Source organism: Peromyscus californicus, unplaced genomic scaffold (genome assembly GCF_007827085.1).
Source record: "Peromyscus californicus insignis strain IS unplaced genomic scaffold, ASM782708v3 Scaffold_15__1_contigs__length_86483966, whole genome shotgun sequence".
Taxonomy (NCBI): domain Eukaryota; kingdom Metazoa; phylum Chordata; class Mammalia; order Rodentia; family Cricetidae; genus Peromyscus; species Peromyscus californicus.
In genome coordinates this window covers 54,374,084-54,387,538 of record NW_026294447.1, presented here as the reverse complement: position 1 = coordinate 54,387,538, position 13,455 = coordinate 54,374,084, and the positions used below count along the sequence as shown (strand labels likewise).

The 13,455-nt window shown below is 48.8% G+C and overlaps 1 long non-coding RNA gene across 1 annotated transcript in view; it reads right to left on the bottom strand.

Moving 5' to 3' along the window:
* Positions 1 to 405: 405 nt before the first annotated feature.
* LOC128110896 (uncharacterized) overlaps positions 406 to 13,455 on the bottom strand; it is a 47,566-nt gene continuing 34,516 nt past the window's right edge. Inside the window, exon 3 of the long non-coding RNA XR_008218365.1 lies at positions 406 to 2,769. This is a non-coding gene — a long non-coding RNA (uncharacterized LOC128110896). The remainder of the gene's footprint in view (positions 2,770 to 13,455) is intronic.

Below are 13,455 nucleotides of genomic sequence, written 5' to 3'. Positions count from 1 at the left end.
CCAGGCTGTAGATCAGAGCCAGGTAGAAGAATGGACAGGATATTGTGCTGAGGTTATGAAAGGTGATATCTCCCCCCGCCTCCTCTTCCATACCTTCCTAATTAACACCCTCAAAAGTCACTGAGGCGTGCCCAGTTCAAGCCAGACAGAATTCTGTTTAACAAAATCACATTCCTTCAGGCTATGGTGGCAGACGCCCGTGATCCCAGTACCGGGGAGGCGGAGGCACAAAGATTGGGAACTGAAGGTCATTCTCAGCTACACAGCAGGTTCAAGACCAGCCTGTGCTACGTGAGACTCCGCCTCAAAGTCAAGAAACTAAATAAAATAAATACAGCCATGGTCAAGCTTTATTAAATAAAACGAGGACACGGACACTCCCAAGGAAGTTGACGACACCGATAGTGTTTTTCCCCATGGCACCTTTATTGTGCACTGTCCAGAATTACAGTTTTTCCGAATCACACAGCCTGTAGGTAGCGCTCTCCCCTAGACGGCTCTCACATTTCTAATTAGCCTTTCCCTGCTGTCTTTGTGTCCTATTCTGCCAGTGTCCAAGAAGTTCTCAGGTTGTTTCCTGTTATGGGGGAGGGGTAGGGAGGTATGCAGAGCTGGCCCTCCGCAAAACAATAGCCTTTCCCTCGCTGGGATAAGGAACTGGACAGGCTGGGGCTAGGACCTGACTCCACTGGGTGCCAGGTAATCTCGGGGAAGATTCCTGGTCTGAGCTGTCCTTGTTTCTTCACAGGTGAGAGGCTCTTTCTCTCAGGCAACTAAGAGGGCCCCGGTGGCTTGTGTACAAAGTGTCCTTCCTTCTGGTGGGGAAATGGAGACACCTCTGGCCAGAGCCAGGTGCTCACGGGTATTTGATTTATAAGAGAAACTGGTCCCTTAGTGGAGCCCTAGAAATGACTCCTTCTTGGTGTCATTTAAGGAAGGGGGTTAGGCAGAGACCCCCTCGGTGTGTATCATCAGAATCCACTGGGGCAGGCTGTTGCTGTTTCTGCCAGGGGTGGAATGAACACTGACCCTCTCCTTAAGGCCGTCCATGGCAGCCAGGCTGGGGGCTATGTTAGGGAGCCAGGGAGCAGGGCAAATTTGTATTTATTCAACCGCCCCCTCAGAGAGAAAACAGCTTCATGTGGGTGGAAACCAGCTTTAAAATGTGCAAGGGGTCCTTTACAGAGATCGTTAAGTCCCCTGCGAATGCCCTTGAAGGGTCACTTGTCACAGAGGCATCTTTACAGCAGGAACTGACTGTGAATGCGTGCTTACAGTGGGGAGGTTTCCCATCATTCACATCCCACCGACTTCTGAAGAGACCACCCCCTAGGCATCTCACCAAAGAAGGGATGGCACACATTGAGCTTAACACATTCCCATCTCTCACAGTCACAAAAAAATCAAAATCTGATAAAAGAATGGTTACAGGAGTGAATGAGCACCACTGCCAGTGAGCTACTGACTGCTCCATCCCACGGGTGACCTGCAGGCAGGGCCACGCTCATCTTCCTTAGTGGTAGTCCTTTCAAAATATGTGGAAAGCTGATCTGTCACTCAGCCCTTGTTCATGCATAATTCTCACGAAAGACAGGGTGCATCTAAGGTCTGCATGCCCACAATCATTTTAGATCTCTGACAGAACAACGAAAAGCCGCTCGACAATCTTGAAACATGCACCAGCCAAGACCATGGCTGGTATTACAGAAAAATGTCCTCTAGACAAGAGATGAGGAGAGAATGGGAGAGAAGTGGAGAGGAGTGGAGAGGAGGAGAGGAGAATGGGAGGGAAGACAAGAGAGGGGAGAGAAGGGGAGAAGAGAGGGGAAGAGGAATGAGAGGAGAAAACGGAGGGGCAGAGATGGGGAGAGAGAAGAGCATGAAGGCAAAAGAGTTGAGATGAGCTGAGACAACTGGAAAGCTACAGAAAAAGATGTCCTGTGGTTGATGGAGCAAAGCGATTAAAACCAAGAAAGGCTATGGATCCAGAAGCGCTTCTCCAAATATTTGGTTCATGCTAAAAAATAGAGCACATTTATTAAAAATATATATTTATATACCTTGATATGAACAGATACACACATCAAGCCAATGAAAAATGAAAAATAAGTTATCTCCCGTATCAAACAGCTGGAAACATCTGATGAATGGGATGCCTGTGAGCGGACCACCCCTAGAGCTGGTCCCAGGAGGTGGGCAGCTGAGCTGCATCTGCTCGGCTCATCCTCCTTTCCATTACGGGATGTGGTCAGCACTCCAGGATGAGGCATTTCCTCACTCGTTTGCTCACCACTAGTGCCGAAGGCTGGTCTTTCCAGCATCCCGTCAGGCGCCCAGTCAGAGACGCTGAGTTCCTCGTGGCCTGAATGAGTTTTGTTGGATTCATTGTGCTTCAGAGTGTCTGCTCCTCACAGCAGGATGGGTTCATTTGGTGACCTACTAGAAAGTTCGAAGGTGCATTGATGAAGCAGTGTGTGGTCTTCAAACCCACTGGCCCCCTGCTGTGTCCGGTCACCGATATGTGGACACACAGGACCTGTGTCTCGTGGCCATCTTGAGGCCGCCGAGGCTGCGTGGGGCCATTCACAGGGTGGTATATATGTATACGAAGATGATGACGATCAGGTTCAGGATGGTCCCAATGATGCCCAGCATGGCCAGCACGCTCTCTTCTTTGCTCTCCTTCTCTTGGCCTCCCCGGTCTTCATCATTTCCACTCGTGATTACCATCTTGGTTGCAAATGTCTTTATCTTCCTCGCCAGGCTAACCTGTAACGAAGAGAAACAGAACAACAAAACCACGGTCATCTCCCAGCATCCTCGCTGAGGTCAGGTGGAAGGGTGGGGTGACTACAGGCTTGAGGACTAGATCATGGGTTGGAGTGACATCCAGCGCATCGGACACAATCTTGGGATCATCTCTCTTGGTCCTTGAGAGATGGTAGAACCTGGGGGCTGGGCAGATCGTTCAGCCAGTCAAGTGCTGATCGTTCAGCCATTCAAGCGCTTGCCTTGCAAGTACAAGGACCTGAATTAGATCCCCAGTGCCCACAAACAAAGCATGCGTACTTGGAGTCCCAGTGTTGGGGAGGTAGACCCAGGGGGATCCCTGGAGCTCACTGGCCAGCCAGTCCAGTCTAATTGGTTAGCTTCAGGAAAATAAGAGATACAGTCTCCAAGAAGGTGGACAACTTCCCTAGGGACGAGAGCCTGAGGTTGATCTCTGGCCTCCACATTTGTACACACACATGCATATGCGCACAAACATGTCCACCAACAGACAAACACACACACACACACACACACACACACACACACACACACACACACAAATGTCAGAACGTAAGTTTTGAATTTCAAGGATGAGATATTAATAACATCAAGACATGCACCCTGAAGTCCAGCCCTCGGGCCACCCACTCTGTGTACCTTTCTCTCCCCTTTCCCATGAAGCAGAAACAGACAGCTGTTGCAATCATACTAAAACTAGCGGGGAGGTCATATACGTTTACGTGCTGGGTCAAGGCCAGGAGATGAGTCCTCCTCTGTGTTTGGGAGGGCATGGGGCATCATGGTCACACATGCTCTAAAGCTCTGGCTGAGATAGGGACAGGAGTAGGCAGGTCTGAGAGGAGGTGATTCTGTACCCAGAGAGGCTGTGAGCACTCCCTGCAAGGAGTGAAGGAGGTGGCCCTGCAAGAGCCTCTCATGGTCTCTGGCGCGAATACATGTTGGCACAACTGTTCTGGAACGCCATTTGGCACTAGTTAGGAAAGCAAAGAGACACAATCTGTAGCTGGGCACCTGCTCTCACAGCTGTGCATGGAGGGAGGGGAGTGAGTGAGTGAGAGAGAGAGGGAGGGAGAGGGAGGGAGAGAGAGAGAGGGAGGGAGAGAGAGAACAAGCGAGAGAGAGCGAGCTGCTTTGTGTACTTGGAGACTGAGAGGCCACTCACCCAGCTGCAGCAGCAGCTGTCCCAGCAAAGGGCTGGAGGCCGCCCAGGTGTGCGTCAGTGACCATGTGGTAACAGAACCACACAACTGGAATATTCCATGACAATGAGATGGCTGAGCTGCAGCTGTCCGTGACAGCATGGACCAAGCCCAGACACTGGAGGGAAAGATCATGTCACAGCAGAATGCGTGCAGCCTGACTATCTTTGAAGGCTCCAGACAGTATACTCTGGCCAAAGTGCATTTTGAGTTCTGTAACAAAGAATGACAGACAAGAAATTCAGGAGAGTGTCTTCCTCAAGCCAAAGCATTAAGGAATTCCCTGAGGGCACAGTGACCATCACTGGGCAATGGATTCTGGGGTGTTCCCTGCTGTCATTGTGAAGGACAGGTGTGTGTTTATGCTATTCTTTTGCATGCCTTGTATATTTTTAATAGGCAAGACTAACGTTCATGTATTAGGGTACTTAGCACAGTCATGTAGAGGTCAGCAGTTGAAACCTTCCTTGTCTATTTCTACCCCAATTATATTTAAAATACGCTGACACATGGGGCTTTTGAGGGGATGGGATCCGGGCACAGACCAGACTAGACTTCCTCCATGAGGAAGCTGCATCTTTCCAGCTAAAAGCTTTCTGACATTTAGGGGCTAGCATGGGTGATAATACTTCTGTGTATGCTGGTTGGATTTTGTCGACTTGTCACAAGCACAGATCTATCTGGGAAGAGAAAGCTCAACGGAGAAAAGATTGCAAATGGTCTGTAGGCAAGTCTATAGAACATTTTTCTTGATTAATGATTGATGTGGGAGGGCCCACCTCATCAGGGGTGGTACCACTCCTGGGCAGTTGATACTGAGTTGTATAAGCAAGCCGTGGAGAACAAGGCAGTGAGCAGTGTCCCTCCACGGCCTCTGCTTCAATCCCAGCCTCTGGGTTCCTACCCTGACTTTCTGTGATGGTGGACTGCAGGCTGAAAGATGAAATAGACCTTTTACTCCTCAAGGTGCTTTGAGTTCATGTATTTATCACGCTAGAGATCTAACTAGGACAATATGTGTAAATAGAAACACGTATGTTGATGTGTGTATAGAGATACACATACACCCATAAGACCCCCCCCACACACACGTGTACACCACCCCCACACACACACCACACATGCCCACCCAAACATGCTTCCTCACACATCATTGGTTTTGTTTCTCTGGAGACTCCTAATGCACAAGTCAAATGATGTCTCAGGGAGTCCATCCCAAGAGGATCATCATTGGAAATCCAGGTGTTAGGAGTGAGGATCAGCCATGAATGTCTTCTTACTCCTTCTATGGTGCATGTGCACTCCTGGAAAACCTCAGAGAGCCACTTGTTATACTGAGTAGAGCATCCTGTCCATGTGAAGGACAGAGCCCATCAGTGACCACCGGAGAGACCGACGCTGCAGAGTGCGTAAGTGAATGAACAGATGTATTCTGAAGGAACGCATTCTGTTCCCTTCACAGCTGTAGATCGCTGGATGGGCTTTGTGTGGGTTCTGATGCCCCAGAGCAGTTAGGAAAAGCTGTTTGGTCTTCCTTCCTTCCATTTCCAATGCTGTATAAAGGGACACATTCTTCAGTGTATAGCTTGATGCACTCTTTAGTGCTAAGATAAAAAATAAAAGCCAGCCTTCTGCACCCCTGGGGGCCTGCCTTGGTGACCCACTAAGTCACTGTCCCTTACTCCCTCCTTTTGACAACTCTCAAATGACTCCTAACACCACAGGCAGCTTTGCTTGGTTTTGAATTTTTTACACACAGACTCACACAGCATTCTCTTTGAGGACTCTGGTTTCTTCCCCCCACATTGCTTTGTAAGGCTCACCCACATGGCTCGGTGGTAGCCTAGCTCCTCTAGGCTCTCTTAGGAACAGCGGTCTCTTGGATCTACACACCGGAGACGGGTGGATCTAGTCTACTATTAACGGAACCTGAGGGGAGTTGTTGTTTGGGACTGTCGTGGGTAGCACCACTGTGAACGTTCTTGTCGTAATCATCGCCTGGTGCCATACATGCACATTGCATAGGAGAATGGTCCACATTTAGCAAAGCTGAAGGACTCTTACGGTGAGCATCCACACACCTGCTCCACCATGCCTGTGTGTTGGCATGCGCTTGCTTCAACACACATCCATCCACCTCGTCTACTCACCTTCTGTTTCGGAACATTTCAGGGTGAAGCAGATCTGACGACCCTCCCTTTAAACACTGCAGCAAGCATGTTTTAATTCTAGTCCTGTAGCCACTCACATTGTTTTCTAATGTAAAATTTACATGTATGTCATTTCTTCATAGCTACATATACTCAGCAGAAAAACAGGCATGGGGTGTGCATGTGTGTGGCTTTGGTAATATTGTCAAGCAGATTTTCAATGCAGTGACATCTGTTTGCTTGTTGGCCAGTGAGGACTGACTCCCTTCCCCTTGATTTTGGCCACTCTGTGGTCCAGACATTACATAAGCCTTAAGAAGATACAAGCTCTGTAGAAACCCACTCCTCATTCTGCTCTGGCTGGAAGGGTCTCCACACACTGGTCCCTTCTGTGCTGGGGTCTGTTGATACTTATCTGCTTTCTTCTAGATGCTGAGGATTCTGGGACAGGAGCACCTGAGCCTCTACTTCAGAGCACAGTGCCCAGGTGATCCATGCTGAGTGAACGAGCAGGTCCTGTGAGGGACCTGGCATCTCCTGTCTCTACAGGGCAGGAGCTGGACGGCCACGGCTGCTCTCGGGAGATGAGATTAGTGCTATCCTTCTAACCAGAGACCCATCATCACAGTCACTCAAGCACAACAAAGTGCCTGTCATCGAGGCTGCTTGGTTTCAAGGCTTAATTTAGCCCCTTCCCTGAGTTAACCTCGGATGGTTCTGACTCAGGAGGAAGTGGAGGGCATAATCAGGTCGCCTGTGTTTACATCCCAAGGACTCTGCAGCTAACCAGAAAGGCCTTTCTGACCCACAGGAGAGAGCTGCAATTCTGAAGTTAGTCCCTGGTTGTTGCTAGGACACCAGCCCACCTTTCTCCCTAGAAACCACCCCAGGAGGGTGGCTGGACTCCCAGGGGTGTAACTGAGGACCCCACTGGAGGGAAGCTCTTAGGACATTGTTTTCGTATGTAAACTGGGTAGGGGACGGGGTACCAACAGTGTTGACTGGAGGACACGAGGGGCTGGGAGCTCAGCCTGGAAACCAGGGTAGTGAGAGAAATGGAGTCAAAATAAGTGCTTCCTCCTTCAGGCTGCCTTTTTGCTGGTTGTCTGGTCACCACGATGAGGTAAGCAATGCACCATATCAAGAGTGAAATCGAACCAGTAGATCATCAATTCCAGATGGAGCACACATGAGTGGGGAACATGAAAAGTGTGATCTTTAATAGTCAGGAGAAAGGGGTGTGTTTGTGACCACAGGGTAGAGACAGCTATCTGGACAGAAAAGCCCTAACTATGAGGACAACTGTTAACGGATCCCCAGGAGTTATGCCTGAGATCCTTGGTTATCAAATACTACCATAAAAATGAACCACAGAAGCTGCCAACGAGGAAATAAAGACATACGGCTAGTGAGTGATATGTAGTGGCCTATGAGATATGATTGTACATTAGTATCAAATCAGCAAGAAAGCGATAAACACACAATAGAAAAGTGGGTAAAATCCTATCTGGGAACTTCTCAAAAGAGAAGCCACAGAGACACTGAACACGGTCCTCAGACAAATGAAAATTAAAACACAATCAAGTACCCTTCAAGAACCATGAGGTTGGTAAGAAAGAAAACTCCAAGTGGCAAACACTAACCACGACATAAGGCTGCAGGGACACCAGATACTGGCTTCAGGGCCCATCAGGCCACCACCTTGGAAAACTGTATGGCACCTGGTAAAGCTGAGCCCTCTCCATCCCTGATGAACAGCCATCAACCTCCCAGGACAAGCCCTGAATACACCTGCATATGCACACACCAGGGCATGTGGACAAGATCTTACATTTGTGGGCAGTTAGTGGTTATCTCAGTGGAATGCTTGAACACTGTGCAGACCATTGAGAGCCCTTACACTGTGAGTAGAGGGAAGGCAGGAGATGTTGGGACCTCACAGGCACAATGTTGAGAGGAAAGGCGCACTGCAGGCTACAGAAAGAGGTTACCGTTAATACGGAAAATGCACCACCACACTGTTTGGAAGTCTAAACCTGATGAATTTGCAAAAGAAAGCAGTGGAATGACAAAGCCAGGGTAGTGGTTCCCACCAAGTGGATGGGATGGGCGGATGCTGACGGATGCTCTGAGGCTCTGGTAGTGCTTTCTAAGCCGGTGGCTGGCACATGGGTGCTTGTGCGTTATAACTTCCATTTCCTAAATAGGCTCCTTTTATCTATCCATTAACTAATAAACCAATTACTTATGGTCATAAGTGAATTAGCCAATTAATAAACTATACTAAAAGTGAATATAATAAGCGAGTAGAAACAACTTTGAGGGTGTATTGCAGGTGGATGTTCACGGGTGGGCACGTGCAAGCATGGGGGTGTATAAGTGTGTGCGTATGCCTGTGGGCCAGAGGTCAACCTCAGATGTTCATCTTCAGGAGCCATACCCCTTGTTTCTGGTTAGGGTCTCCATTGAGACCCAGGGCTTGCCTATTAGGCTAGGCTGACTGGCCAGGGAGCTCCAGGGATGCCCAACCTCCATCTCTCCCCACCACTGGGATAATGCACACACCACCATGCCTAGCATTTTACACGGATATTGGGGACTGATTCCAGCTCCTGCGGCTGCATGGCAAGCACTTTACCCACTGAGTCAGCTCCCCAGGCCATAGCAGAAACAACTTTAAAAACAACAATCATGTTTTAAGGCCTGCCATGTTAACCTTCAAAAGGAGCCCTTCCTTGTCACCAGAAAGAGGGTCATGATTCTGCAAAGACAGAATCCTGTTCACAGCCTAGCCTCCCTAAGGTGGAAAATTGATGGGCCCCTTACTTTTGAGCCGACTCAGCAAGCTGGTCCTCCGCTGGGCTGCTCCTGCTAAACACACTGGAGAGTTTTAATCACTTGCCTAACTGGGATGCCCGTCTTGGGAAATAAAGCAGGAGTACACAGCGATACTGTGGTTTGGGTGTGGAGGCTGTGGGAGAGCTGGGAGCACAGACAGGAGCGAGGGCTCTGTGTGCTTGCTGGAGTCAGAGCTGGTCAAGAGAGGGGCCACAAGGATGCTCACCGCTGCTCACAGCACCGCCAGCATCCATGTCCTCCTCCATGTACCAGCATCTCAGGTTTCTTCGGGAAAATCACCCTCCATAGCAGATGCTGTCAGTCATGGTACTGAAGGGATGGCCTGCATCTGGCTAAGCTTACCAAATGGATGGTCTCTTTCTACACTCAACCTTAGAAAGAGATCCAAGGTGGGACCGCAGTAAACTCTGATTCATCCACCTTGATAGTCAAAGATGCATCTTAGCCATGGTGCCCAGAGGAGAACCCACTGGCTGCTGCCTCTTGGAATCGGCCCTCTGCAAAGCCTGGCTCGCCATCTCCTTGTGCCCCCCAAGAGCAACCTCCATATTCCTGCCATGAAAACACTATTTTTGCTTAAGAGAATTGGAACCCATTATGATCAGCAACTATCCCAGGTAACCAGAGAGCATTTACTCTTCCAGAACAGATATTCAAAGTTATTCTGTTTCTAATTCCTCATCTAAAACCTAAAATACCCTGAGAGGAGAGCCTGTCCACTTAACATTGCAAAACAGCATCATCAACTACAGAGTTCATACTCAAGAACCATGCAATGGAGCTATTTAAAAAATTGTGAAAAATCTGTTTTTAAGTAAGTTTACAGCTTTGTGTTGGGTCATCCCTAGCCATATGTAGCTGCACACAGCCCTGCAGGCTGTAGGCCGAACATGCTTGCTAGAACTCTATGGAGTGTTAGCAGTATTCTCCCCATCATTCTGGGATTTACCACCTCTCAACACAGCTGACTCCACCTCCTGACAGCTTTATTCAGGACCGTTCTTCTTTGCCTTCAAATAAAATCTCTTCACTACATCTTGTACCCACTGGGGCCATTTTAAAAGCTAGTTCCGAAGCCAAAGTAAATCCTCATTATCCTCAGCAACAATTCTGTTTTTGAAAAATGAACATCGATAGCTCTGGCTTCAGATACAGCAGGGACCCTATCTTGCCTCCATGGCTGACCAGGATCTGGTCAGGCGATCTGGTCAGGATGCTGCATTCCTCAGAGCCCCAGGGTTCTCTTTAACATGAGGGGTGGTATGTAGCTTGTAGGATGAAAGATAAGGGATGAACCTGCATAGCTGAGTGACCGAGACCTGCTGTGATCAAAGGTGACATTGATGGAGACTCCTTATGGCTCCACAAGACCCCCGTTCTCCAATTAAGCACCTTCCTGCTCCCTACTCATCCAGAGAACCCATCTCACCACAGTTCCTCTCTTGGGAAGGCTCCAACTAAAACATGACATCACTCTAGGATAGGTTTCCCAGGCTACACACAGGAGGATCCTCCCTCCTTTCTTCTGGAACGTTCTGACATGGTCAGCTTTCCCCTACAGCATGAGCCTCCATGTACTCTCCGAACAGAGTAAGAAGTACAACTAGAACCTTAACCGGCTCTGCGAGTGACTCCATGAGAGAGACACGGTAAGGGATGGCCAGTTTCAGGTGTAAGGGACAGCCAGTTTCAGGTGTCGATTGTGGTTTGTTCTAGTTACTTTTCTGTGGCTGTGAGAAGACTCCCTAACCAAAGGCAATGTCGGGAAGGAGGGTTTGCTCATTTCCAGATCGTAGTCCATCACGGAGGGAAATCAGGGCAGGACCTCAGGCAGAAACGGAAGCAGAAACCATGGAAGAATGCTTCTTGCTTTCTTACATAGCCCTGACCCACCTACCTAGGATGCCGCCCACAGTGGAATGCACCCTCCCATGTCATCTTCAGTCAAGGTAGTGTCTCACGGACTTGACCACAGGCCAATCCGATCTGGCAACTCCTCGACTGAGCCTCTTTCCAGGCGACTCCAGGTTTTGCCCAGCTGACAATAAACTTACCAGCACACGGTTTGAATGTAAAATGCCCCCCTCGGGCTCCTGTATTTGAATACTTGGTCGCCGGGTAGTGGTGCTGTTTGGGAAGGTTGTAGAGTATTTAGGAAGCAAAGACTTCCTGGGGGAAGTGGGATCAAATCAGACTGGCCCGGAGGTTTTACAGCCCAGCCCTACTTCTGTTCACTCTCTGCTTCCTGACCGCTGAGGCACTGCAACCAGCCAGTCTGTTCCTGCAGCCACCACTGAGCTGGATCATAAGACCTGGACTGTAAGCCAAAGCAAACCCTCCTGTGGTGATATTTTATTTGTGCTCTAACAAATGAAGCTCGCCTGGGGATCCGAGGACAAAGCCAGACACTATATTAAACACAGAGGTCAGGCAGCGGTAGCACACGCCTTCAATCCTAGCATTGGCCAGACAGAGATTCATCTGTGAACTCTGTGAGTTCAAGGCCACACTGGGAACAGAGCCAGGCATGGTGGCACATGCCTTTAATCCCAGCACTAGTTAACCATAGAGGTCTGGAGGTCTGTACAGACAGACGGGAAGTGATAGAGCTGAGCGGAAAGAGGAAGTGATGTAGCTGATAGGAGAGAGGAAGTAAGATGGCAGGGCACAGAAAGGTATAAAGGCGTGAGTATACAGGAAGTAGCTCTCTCTTGGGCTGAGGATTTCCCAACAGTAAGAACTTGTGGCTGGCTTGTTCTATCCTTCTGGTCTTTCAGTTCTCACCCCAATATCTGGCTCTGTTTTTTTTAAATTAATTAATTAATTAATTTTTTTAAATTAATAAGACCTTTTAAGATTTGTGTTACACCCTCCCTTCGTTGGGTGTTGTATCACAGTACCAAGAAACATCACTGATACAGCTCCTACCCCGGCTCTAACATGCTCTGACCCTGTGCTACGAAGTCCCTTCTCTCTGCACTTGTTTCTCACAGAAGCTTCCTAAGAATTGGAGATCAACCCTGGCAGAGCCAATGAATGACTGACAGTGACCTGGGGACCAGAGAATGCTGGTGTGGCAGTTAAGAACAATGGTGGCAAAGACCATGCGGCACATGAAGTCCTGCACATGAAGGGAAGACAAAGGATATCAAAATCCAGGTCCACTTATGATTACAAATAATAATTTTAAAAGTCTTACTTGCATAGGAAAAAAAAAAACCAGAAAAACATGCCTGGGGGGGAAATTCAGAAATTTTCTACAACATGGTTGATCGTTCTTGTACTTGTGTCTTGTTAAAAGCAATCAATATGTAAGTAAATAAAACAGTGAAGACCCTGAGTATGTCTGTTTTATCACACTCTTAGAAGAACCTCAGCTCTCAAGAGCAAGGCACCCACTGCTGGTGTGTGAGGAGAGACCTGAGCGTCTGTCAGTTGCTGCTGGAGAAGCAAGAGAGGGTCAGAGAGGGGCTGGAGCTGGCTGTGAAAACCACAAGAGATGAAGGTCCTGGGGCTGGGGAGAGCTGAGCGGGCTGGAGCTGGCTGTGAAAACCACAAGAGATGAAGGTTCTGGGGATGGGGAGAGCTGAGCTGCTCAAGTGTTTGTCTTGCAAGTATGAGGACCCAAAGTCAATCTCCAGGATCCATAGGTTTTGTTGTTGTTGTTGTTATTTGTTTATTTTGTTTTTGTTTTTTGTTTTGGTTTTTTCGAGACAGGGTTTCTCTGTGTAGCTTTGGAGCCTTTCCTGGAACTCACTCTGTAGCCCAGGCTGGCCTCGAACTCACAGAGATCCACCTGGCTATGCCTCCCGAGTGCTGGGATTAAAGGCGTGCGCCACCGCCGCCCGGCAGGATCCACAGTTTTTAAAAAGGCCAGGGAAACAAGGAGATGGCTCAGTGGCTAAGTATGTTTGCTGCCTAAGGACGAGGACCTGGGTTCAGATTGCCAGCTGTGTGTACCCAGAACCCCAGCATGGAAAGGAGGGGAAACAGAGTCAGGTGGGGACTACTGGCTGAGTCTAGCAGGAAAATAGTGATCTCCAGGTCTAGCAAGAAACCCTGTTCCAAAGGAATAAGGCAGCAAGCCATGGAGGACACCTGGCATCCTCCTCCTGCCTCTGCATGTACACACGGATGTGTGCACCTTCACACACACATATACACATGTGAAGGCAGGTGTGACGGTAAATGCTTATAATCTCAGCACTGGGTCTCAATGGCTAGCCAGATGGCTTCAGGCCAAAAGGAGAATCTACATACACACACACACATACACACACACACACACACACACACACACACACACACACACACACACACTTGAACGCACACACACACACGCAAATGCCCACAGATGAAAGTCTCAATACTCTTTGGACAAGCAGCGCTATTTACCTTGAGTGGGAGTTGGCACCTGTGTCCTTTCACCCCATCAGGTACATCTCAGAATTCAG